Below are 9,976 nucleotides of genomic sequence, written 5' to 3'. Positions count from 1 at the left end.
TGTTGAATCAGAAAGGAATGTTACTAACATATAAAGAATTACTTAACAGAGAACAAAATATAAAAAATAAGCAAGAATTAGAGGAACTAGGGGTGGCGACAGATTGGTGGTTAATGAATAAACTAGAATCAAGATATTAAAAAGATAAAAATATGGGCTTCTCTGTGGGTGAAGTCCAGGTGGACAAACTGTGGATTTACACTGATGAGAAAATAATAAAGAAAATGTATACATCCCCCATCCTGTCTAATGTTTCTTCCCTCATTTAAAATTGTTGTAGTTACATTGTTATATATCTGTTGTAAGCCGCCTAGAGTGGTCCTGAGGGACTAGATAGGCGGGATATAAATAAAATAAATAAATAAATTCTGGAGGATGAGAGGATAAAGGAGACGATAAAACGGGCAAGTAACTTTGGTTATAATATTGATATTGATCATTGGACAATGATGTGGAAAGAGTGTTATAAAATGATTAAGCTGGTAAACTTAAGAGAAAATATCCTCAAAATGTTTTACAGATGGCACTACACCCCTGTAAAGCTGGCAAAAATGTCAGAGGGTAGCAGCAATATTTGCTGGAAATGTAAAAAGAAAAAAGAAAAAAGGTAGGAACTTATTATCATCTGTGGTGGACATGTGAAAATGCCAAACGTTATTGGTTACAGCTGTGGAAAATAATGAAAGGAGTCACTCAACAGAAATTAAATTCCAAACCTGAAATAGCACTACTAAATAGTATGCCAGAAATTACGGATAAGAAAATTAAATATTGTTTGATGTATATATTTATAGCGCCTAGGTTATCCTGGGCCCAAAAATGGAAAAGTGAAGACATACCTACGATGGAGGAGTTCCTGAAGAAGCTATTGGATATTGCAGAACTAGACACACTCTCAGAAGCACTACGAGAACAACCAAGGGACTATGCAAAACAAAGTTAATATATGTTTGGGCCTAGGGACAGATCAAAGCTTAGGGAAAAATGATTTATGTGTGTTTTTTTTCAATGCTCTCTGGAAACTTGGGAAATTTGGGACTTAATGAGGTTGGAATCTCTGTCCTCAAAAGGGGGAGGGGGGATTTTTTTTTCTCTCATTTCTTTTTCTATTTTTTAAAATCTTATACTGTATTTTGTTTGTAGCTGGTAGATTTATATGTTCAAATAAAAAAAACTATAAAGAACAGGCAAGAAGCAAAAGTAAAAAGTGACAGAAATAGGGTCAGGATCCCCAAATTGCAGCTTTTCAGCAACTGTCATGTAGAGACAAAAGAAAACTATTACAATAGTACAGTGCAAAGAAATCAAGGAGAATAACAAAAGGGGGGGGGGGGACAAGAAATCTCTTCCAGAAGATTCAAGAAAATATCAAAGAGAAATTGAAGCCTGGATTAGGAATGCTGAAAGACGAGAAGGGAAGTGCACTATCTGACCAGGATAAAACAAAGAGAAGGTTTTATATGTTTTGACATATAAAGCCCTAAACGGCTTGGGCCCTGGATACTTGAAGGACCGCCTCCTTCCATATGAGCCTACCAGGCTGTTAAGATCTAGCCAGGGGGCCCTTTTGAAAGAGCCATCCCTCAAGGAGGTAAGAGGGATGGCTTGTAGACAAAGGGCCTTCTCGGCAGCTGCCCCCAGACTATGGAACGCCCTCCCAACTGAAATTCGCCTGGCGCCGACACTGATGATATTTCGGCGCCAGGTCAAAACCTTCCTGTTCCAGAAGGCTTTTAATTGAAATAACATTAACTGTGGGTCTTAATGATGGCAATTTTAATTGTATTTTTAATTGTATTTTAATTGTATTTTAACTGTATTTTAATCATTTTATTTTATTGCATTGAATTTTAATTGTTGTAAGCCGCCCAGAGACCTTTGGGTAGAGTGGGCGGCATATAAATTAAATAAATAAATAAATAAATAAATAAATAAATAAATAAATAAATAAATAAAGGTAGAAGATCTGTACACAAGAGATAAAAGGGGTGCATTAGAAAAGGGCAAAAACAAGTCAAACACTTAAAAAAAACAAAACAAGATAAACCATTATTGATTGTTGAATATTTTCAATAAAGAAAGAGAAGTGAAAGAATAAGTGCCTGTGTAAATAGATTAACACGATTTCTGCCTCTGTAACTGTCCAGGAAAGTGTCTTGACAACCTTTATTAAAAGCAAACAAAAATTCACCTTTAAAGCATTTTTGATATGTCCGGGGAGGACAGCAAAAATGACAAAAGATTCAGAAGCCAAGTCTTATGAGGGACAGCTGAGGTAACTGGGTAAGTTTAGCACGGAGAAGACTAGGAAGGCGAAGCCACCTGAAGCCACCTTGACAGACTGGGGCACTGAGGGCGAGGGAGGAATCAGGGAAGACTGAGCTAAATGGTCCTCTTAAGGACAGGTCCCAAACCAATGGATACAAATCAACAAAGACTCCGTTTTCAACAAACCTTGAAGAACGTCCTGGCAGGAAGTGCTGTTCCAGCAATCAGCTGCATTACCTCAGTAGGTGATAGACTCCCTTGTTTGGTGTTTTTAAACAGAACAGGGATGTAGCAAATATGCTTGAGCAGTGGGTTTCCTGCACCGAGAGGTAATCGGACTTGATTGGTTGTGGTGTCCCTTCCAGCAAAATAGTTCCATGATTCTAGGACTCGAAAGGTTTATTCCAATACAAGGGGTTTCAATTTGAAGAACTGGCCAGGGCTATCTATGAAGCCGGGGGGTGGTTCCCAGCTCCAGGGATGTTGGTAAGACTTTGGGACCGAGTCCAAAGTCTGAGTGGAAGTCTTTGGGACCTGGTCTCGAACCCCAAGCTCCAGGTCTTTGGCCCCGCCCCTGAGGCTTGGGATTCAGGACTCACTCTGCACATGTGCTGCCCAGCTGATAGGCCAGCACATCTGGAGAGAAAGTGATCCTATGAGTGTAGCCCCACCATGACCCCCATCACCATCAGCCTACCTGCTGCTCCCACCCTCCTCCCTGATTTTTACAGGATCCATATATGCATAATTTTTACCTTTCCTCAGTTCTTGGGATATTTATAGCCTTTCTCCAAGAGGCATTTGGGATACACATTCTGAAATCTGGAACTTAAGACTGGAATTTTGCCATGAGTGTAAAAAGCAATCAATCAAGCTCATTCAAAGCTGCATCACATAATTACAAATTATATACATAGGATAAATCAAGGTTGTTTGCCAAAGGACTTTTATTTTATTTTTAATTGTGAGCTCGGTTTTCAGCATTAAGTATGCAAGAAACCCCAGTAAGATTTTAAATATGTGTTGGATATCCATTTCTGACTAATCCCCAGCTAGCTGCATGTTTTTTATATCCAGGCAGCTTATAACTCTTATTAAGGTAACAGAAAGCTGTTACCTTAATAAGAGTTATAAGCTGCCTGGAGGGACCATTAAATGGGAAAGTACCCCTCCAGCTTCTGTCCTCAGAAGATGCTGTTGGCAACTTTGAGTGGAGAGCATTAATGTCTGCAGTTCCACTGGGCCTTCCAGCAAAGACAGACTTTTTGCAATTCACGTCGGTAGTAACTCAAGTGGTACATTTGTTCGTCAAAACACACTTTACCCATCACATGTGATATTTTCCCTATCACCCACATGAGGCAAGGCTTGGATTGATACAAAATGAGATGAATTCCATAACTTTGCAAGGACTGTTTGTTTGTTTGTTGTTGTTTTTTGGTGCCCTCCTGAAGGGATTGGCATGTTTCTTTGTGGGATGGGGTTCAATACAGGGATTGCCTTTTAAAAATTCCTCTTCTGGGACTGTTCTTCCTTGCTTCCCAGCATGTGCCCAGAGCCCAGGCTGGCAACACACCCTGTCTCTGGCCAAATTCTTTGCTATACGAGCAGGGAGTACACCCTGGCCAGGACGAGGGCCAGCTGAAGAAGCTGCCAATGTTGCTGTTACTCCATGTTGCCACCATACAAGACGTTCTGCTTGCTGTTGTTCCCTGAGGCAAGGTGGGAATGCAGTAACTTGACAAAGAAAGAACTGGTTTCAGGCTTTGTACGTATTACGAAGGGTTTAATTCTGATTCTTAGTGTTGAGTGTGCTTTGAATGTTAAAACAATTGTCAGTATTGTCTCTGTGTATTAACATCATCCCTCCTGGTCCTCATGCTGACACTCGCCACCCTAACTCTGCATGCCAGTTTTGCCAGCTGGTGCTCCGGCTCTTTCCTGCTCTTTCTACCCTCGCAGCTCAGATTTCTGTCCAATCCCCTGGCTGCTTGCTGAAAGCAGGGGTTTGGGGTAGGAAGAAATGTTTGCTCCCATTCTGCTTTCAACTACACTGTTCACTCAGTAGACCAAAGCTACCAGGCTGGCAGCTTATAACTTTCATCATCATCATCATCATCATCATCATCATCATCATCATCATCATCATCATCATCATCATCATCATCATCATCATCCTGTGCTGTCAGGTCAATTCTGACCCTTTTCAGGGTTTCCTAAGTAGAAAGTACTCAGAAGCAGTTTCCCATCCCCTTCTTCTGGGGACTGTGCAGCTTTTGCCCAAGGCCACAACAGGCTCTACTCACAGGGAGGCACCATGAGGAATCGAACTCTCACCCTCTGGCTCTGTAGCCATATACCTAAACCACTGAGCTATCCAGCCAGCCCACCCTATCCATAAGTCAGAACTGACTTCACTGCACATGATTGTGACCTCAAGATGTCAATAAATCTACTCTAGTCAGGACCATCCCCCCCCCCCACAAACACACACAGTTTCCCCATCAAATGGGGCTGCTGGAAAGGACTGCCATTACTGCTACAGGGTGTGCATATATGCATCTTCTTTTTGCTTTTATTCAGTTGTCTGACCCCAAAGGACACATGTGTAAATGGCTAAACATTATTCTCTTAGCCTATCAGGTAAAGGCGTTAATCCCTGTACTTTAGTTTTCCAACAACAACATTATCAAGCATGCAGCAACAAAACCACATTCTGCCATTATGCACAGACCAAACCTGGCTCTAGCAACCCGGTGACAGTTGATAAATGTCCTTTTTATCAGCTTTTTTCTCTTGTTAGAAGCAGAACTGTCAGAATGTTACAATGATAATAAACCACTGGAAAGGGTGCAGCTGAGAGATGGGAAGAAGTTCCGTTCACTGTTCACTATCGCTAATCTTCCTGCTTGGCACCAGAACATCTGCATTTGTTTACTCTGCACCAGTGGTTCTTAACCTGGGCGATAATGCCCCCCAGGGGGCGATTTCATTTTTCAGGGGGGCGGTAGAACGAAAAGGGGCGGCGTGGGGGCGCTGGAGCAGAAGGGGGGCGGTAGGGGGGCGCTGGAGCCAGCCAAACCTGTGAAGATGGCTGTAGCCTTTTTACAGTGTGCATGAACATATATTTTCCTCCAATTTTAATTTAGTTTCAGACTTTTTGTCTTGAAATTTTTAGTTCCTGCATTTGTTTTTATGCCCCTTTTATATTTCTTTTTGGGTCTTAAAATTCACTTGCAACTAAATCATTAAATGTTACTTTTTGGGGGCATTTCATTTTCTTGGAATTTAATTTTGTTTTCAGGGGTCATTGGATTTAAGTGTAATAAATAAATAAATAAATAAATAAATAAATAAATAAATAAATAAATAAATAAATAAAGATATCACCGCGGGGAGGGGGGCGATGATAACTTCCTCAATGGCCCAAGGGGCGTTTCTTTCAAAACGGTTAAGAACCACTGCTCTGCACAAACTCTGTGGCGAGGTACCTGCTCTCTCTTTCTGGCCTTGATCACACAAGGCTGTGTGTGAAGAAAACAACTGGTAGGAAGAAGATGCAAACACATAAATTACTTCTTCTGCTGAGGCTTGCTATTCTAAAGAACCACCACGTATTCTGGAGGACGTGGTATAGGGTAATTATAAAATTCTGTGTGATGTGGCACCTTTGGATTGGTGGTAAAAGGTAAAGAAAGGAACCCATTTCAAAGATGAAAAAAACAGATAATCACGATGTTTCATTTGCTGCACATAAATCCTTTTCTTTCACAAACTTCTATGTTGTCTGGGGAACCCGAATAACTATTACTGTAAAAATGGACACTTGCTGTTAATCAGAGATTTGTTAGGTGGGCCCACAACAGCAATGTGTTTCTGGAAAATAATTATCAGTAATGAAGCAGTAAAATCCGACACACAGAAACTCACCTTTACAGTCCCCTTAACTATGTCCCCCCCCTCCAAAAAAAGAGTCCAAAAAAAATGCAAGCACCTGTATTGAGCCATACCAATAACCAGTTTGGGCACTTTAAATCACCCCTAGCATTCAGTCACTCCTGAATTAATGGATCTTAGTTACCTATTTCCACCCAGTCACCCCTACCCCAAATACTCTGCATCGTTGTGAGCTATCCCTGTTACACTGTTGATGGAAAAATTCATGCTTCCCCCAGTTGCTCTCAGGAATGCAGCTAAACTCCGAGGGAACAGGGAAGGGAGATGGTATCATCATCACCCCTGCTAATCTAAAAAACCCCGTACCAGAATCCCGTTTGGTTGTCCCACTCATACAATGGACTGTTGCATAAGCAGTCTGACATTTTCCAATCCTGCCCAAGGACGGATCTAGTACCTCCTCTTGCAAAAGGAAGGCCTATTCATGCCCACAGAGCAAGCTCTGCTTGCCCAGCGCCAAACTGGAGGTACACAGAACTCCGTCGGCGGAGCATTCTTCCATTTTGACTTCAACCCTGCAGGTCCTATTGCAATGGTTTTTATGATCTACAGTAGGTTATATGTATTAGCTCCTTCCAGATTTACCCTATGTATTATATTGTGAATTTAAGCCCATACCAGCAGAAATAGTCCCACCCAGGCACATTGTCCTCTCAGTCGGCATCTTCACCCAATATTTTCAGTGTCTGATGACATCCTCCTCCCCCCCCCAACGGAACAGAGGATTAAAAAAAGAAAAAGGGTTCTATCATTTTCACTCTAATAGAGTTCCGTATGTGCTTGCCGTCACTCCATGCTTTAGAGGCCACGGCATTTGTTATGAAATACACAGCAAAGTCATTGGATTCTTCATGTGATGAATCATTTCAGCTCTAAATTAAAATCTATCTATCTATCTATATATATCATCACGATTAGTAAAAGTGACCATTCATAGTTTCTTAGCTCTGTGCACAATTAGGATCGTATGGTCAGTTCTCAAGGCCTCTTTGCAGCATACCTTAAACAACAGAGAGGTTAGTCTGGCTAACATACATAACAGGTTTTGGAGGAAGACAAAAACCCAAGTTTTTCTGCATACAGAATCTGAACAAAGAATGAAGATATACGTATTTGGAAGCTTTGCCTCTTATGTCCGAATAGGGCATGGGTAGTCAGGTACTTTCCAGACAACAGAAGAACATGAGCATTAGGGGAAAATGGGAAGCAATGGGAATTGAGCTAAACCACAGCTACAGTTCAGCCAAGCAACCACAGTATCCCAGATTAGGCCAAGAATAAGATGGATAATTTAGGGGTCCTACACTAAGGCCAAAGAACACCAAGGAAGTCGGAAAGAGTGCTTTCATACTCACTATTGACAGAGTTACTCTAACAGCAGTTCTCATAACAGCACTTCTGTTTGGAGGAACTGTACAGCTATATTTTAAATAAGTAATTTAAAATGCAACAACAAAACATGAAGTTAGTAATCTGTTGCAAAAATAATTTCTTTTGCATCCTATTTGGGCAGTGTCATTCTTTAGTAGCAGTAATTTCTCTTGCAGGTTGTTGTTCATTTTCAGTTATCCTTCACCGGGGAAAACAGCTTACATCAAACTTAGAAAAAAATAGATCAATGCTGACATCTTGTGGGAGAGCCTGTGATTCCAGGAGAATTGCCTCTTCCACTCGATGACAAACCAAAGGGCAACATTTGCATAGATCCTCAGTTCCCAGCATAGGTTACAGTTCTAACCTTTGCATTCCAAATTACACAGTAAAGCAAGCATAAAAAGATTTTAACACATCTACAGACATTTATACATTTAAAATATCAAATCTTCCAGGCAGAAAATTAACATTTCCCCCCTATATGCACACAGAGGCTTCTGTAGAGATATCTATGTTTGGCTGAAACACAGTTTCTACAGCTAAAAGCCCACCTTTCCAGAGTTAACAATCCTGGGATTTCTTTAAACACGTTCAACAAAACATACTTACAAGGTTGCTCTGCACAGCTTTGTGCTAAATGTACTAATATCAGAGTGATTTCTGAGGGCGTGTGAGAGTGAGGCTCATGTGCCTCTTCAGCACCTATTAAGCTCTATCTGTAGGGGTGGTGCTGCAGGTTAAACCACAGAAGCCTCTGTGCTGCAAGGTCAGAAGACCAGCAGTCGTAAGATCAAATCCACGCCACGGAGTGAGCTCCCGCTGCTTGTCCCAGCTCCTGCCAACCTAGCAGTTTGAAAGCATGTAAATACAAGGAGATAAATAGGGACCACCTTGGTGGGAAGGTAACAGCGTTCCGTGTCTAGTCACGCTGGCCACGTGACAATGGAAACTGTCTTCGGACAAAACGCTGGCTCTACGGCTTGGAGACAGGGATGAGCGCCATGCCCTAGAGTCAGACATGACTGGACTAAATGTCAAGGGGAACCTTTTACTATACTGTAGTTCCATTTCTCCTTCCAATGATCAGTGGTTCACTGTTAATATCTGAATTCAGACATACATCCAAGGGACACTGTATAGTTTACAATCCTAGCTTATTTTCCTTAACTAGTTAGCTGCTTTCCTGTCCTGGTTTTCCTAAAACTATACGGTACAGGGTTTTAGATTGACTGAATCATTTTTTTGTTGTTAGTTTGAAAACAACAGTAAATGGCTACATCAGAGGAGGAAGGGCTGAGTAGCAAACATGAGACTCACTCTGGTTCATTTCCGCAACTAAACTGTGATTTAGAATTATGTTCAAGTGTGCCTACAGAAAACAACATGGAGGACCAGTAACATTAATTCTTTTAATATTTTTACTTCATACTTTAACCATAAAACTTTAGCTCTTTCATCGGAGAACTGTAACTGTATCTGGTCCCTTGGAGATATGAATATGATTTCATGCCTCCCTCTCTTCAGACTCACGAAGACAATTAACTCACAATGAAAAATAAGAAGAGGGCATAATCACAATTCTATTCTGTCCCATTTTTCAACCCTCCACCTTTTTGGCCAGTATAAACCTGCTACTGAGGTCTAATGCACCCCATTAAAGTTCTAGCAGGAAATAGACATATTTTCATTTACAGTGGTGCCTCACAAGACTAAAGTAATTTGTTCCGCGAGTAGCGCTGTCTTGCGAAATTTTTGTCTTGCGAAAAGCAGTTTCCCATAGGAATACATTGCAATGCATTCCTATGGGAACCTCACAAGACGAATGAATTATGTCTTGTGAGGCATCGGTCTTGGGGGGGGGGGAAGTCTTGCGAAGCATGGCCATAGAAGAAGCCATCTTGCGAGGCACCACAGCGATCGCAAAAAACATTCGTCTTGCAGGTTTTTCGTCCCGCAAGGCACCACTGTACAAAGTTTAGTTTAGTGAGAGAACATAGTTACAACGTATCAGCATCACGCCCCACAAACACAGTCCAACACAGACAGCATGGATTTGATTTAAATCACAATTTAAATTTTTAAAATGATTTTCTGACATTAAAGAACATTTTTTAAAAATTTAAATCAGTTTGATTTGAAGAAACCAGATTCTTATCCATCCGGAACACAGGTATTAGTATGGTTCATGAGACCCCCACAGCATTAACAGGAAAATCAAGACAGAATTCCTAAAATGTGCAGGGTTAAAGGCAAATAACAGAAGGGGCCCAGAAGGACCTCATCAGCCCCATAGGCTCCCCAACCTAAGTGGACATTATAAATGTTAGGAAAGAGCCAACATAAAATAAGGCTAATCTCCTAGGATAAAATTTAGTCC

General features: G+C 41.1%; 1 long non-coding RNA gene across 1 annotated transcript; it reads left to right on the top strand.

Annotated features, from left to right (window-relative positions):
* Positions 1 to 337: 337 nt before the first annotated feature.
* LOC144585956 (uncharacterized) lies at positions 338 to 2,037 on the top strand. The gene is made up of 2 exons (XR_013540610.1): positions 338 to 1,453; positions 1,958 to 2,037. It is a non-coding gene; the product is annotated as an uncharacterized LOC144585956 (long non-coding RNA).
* Positions 2,038 to 9,976: the final 7,939 nt, after the last annotated feature.

Source organism: Pogona vitticeps, chromosome 1, assembly GCF_051106095.1.
Source record: "Pogona vitticeps strain Pit_001003342236 chromosome 1, PviZW2.1, whole genome shotgun sequence".
Classification (NCBI taxonomy): domain Eukaryota; kingdom Metazoa; phylum Chordata; class Lepidosauria; order Squamata; family Agamidae; genus Pogona; species Pogona vitticeps.
Note: the sequence above shows the minus strand (reverse complement) of the source record. Positions and strands in the feature narration are given on the sequence as shown.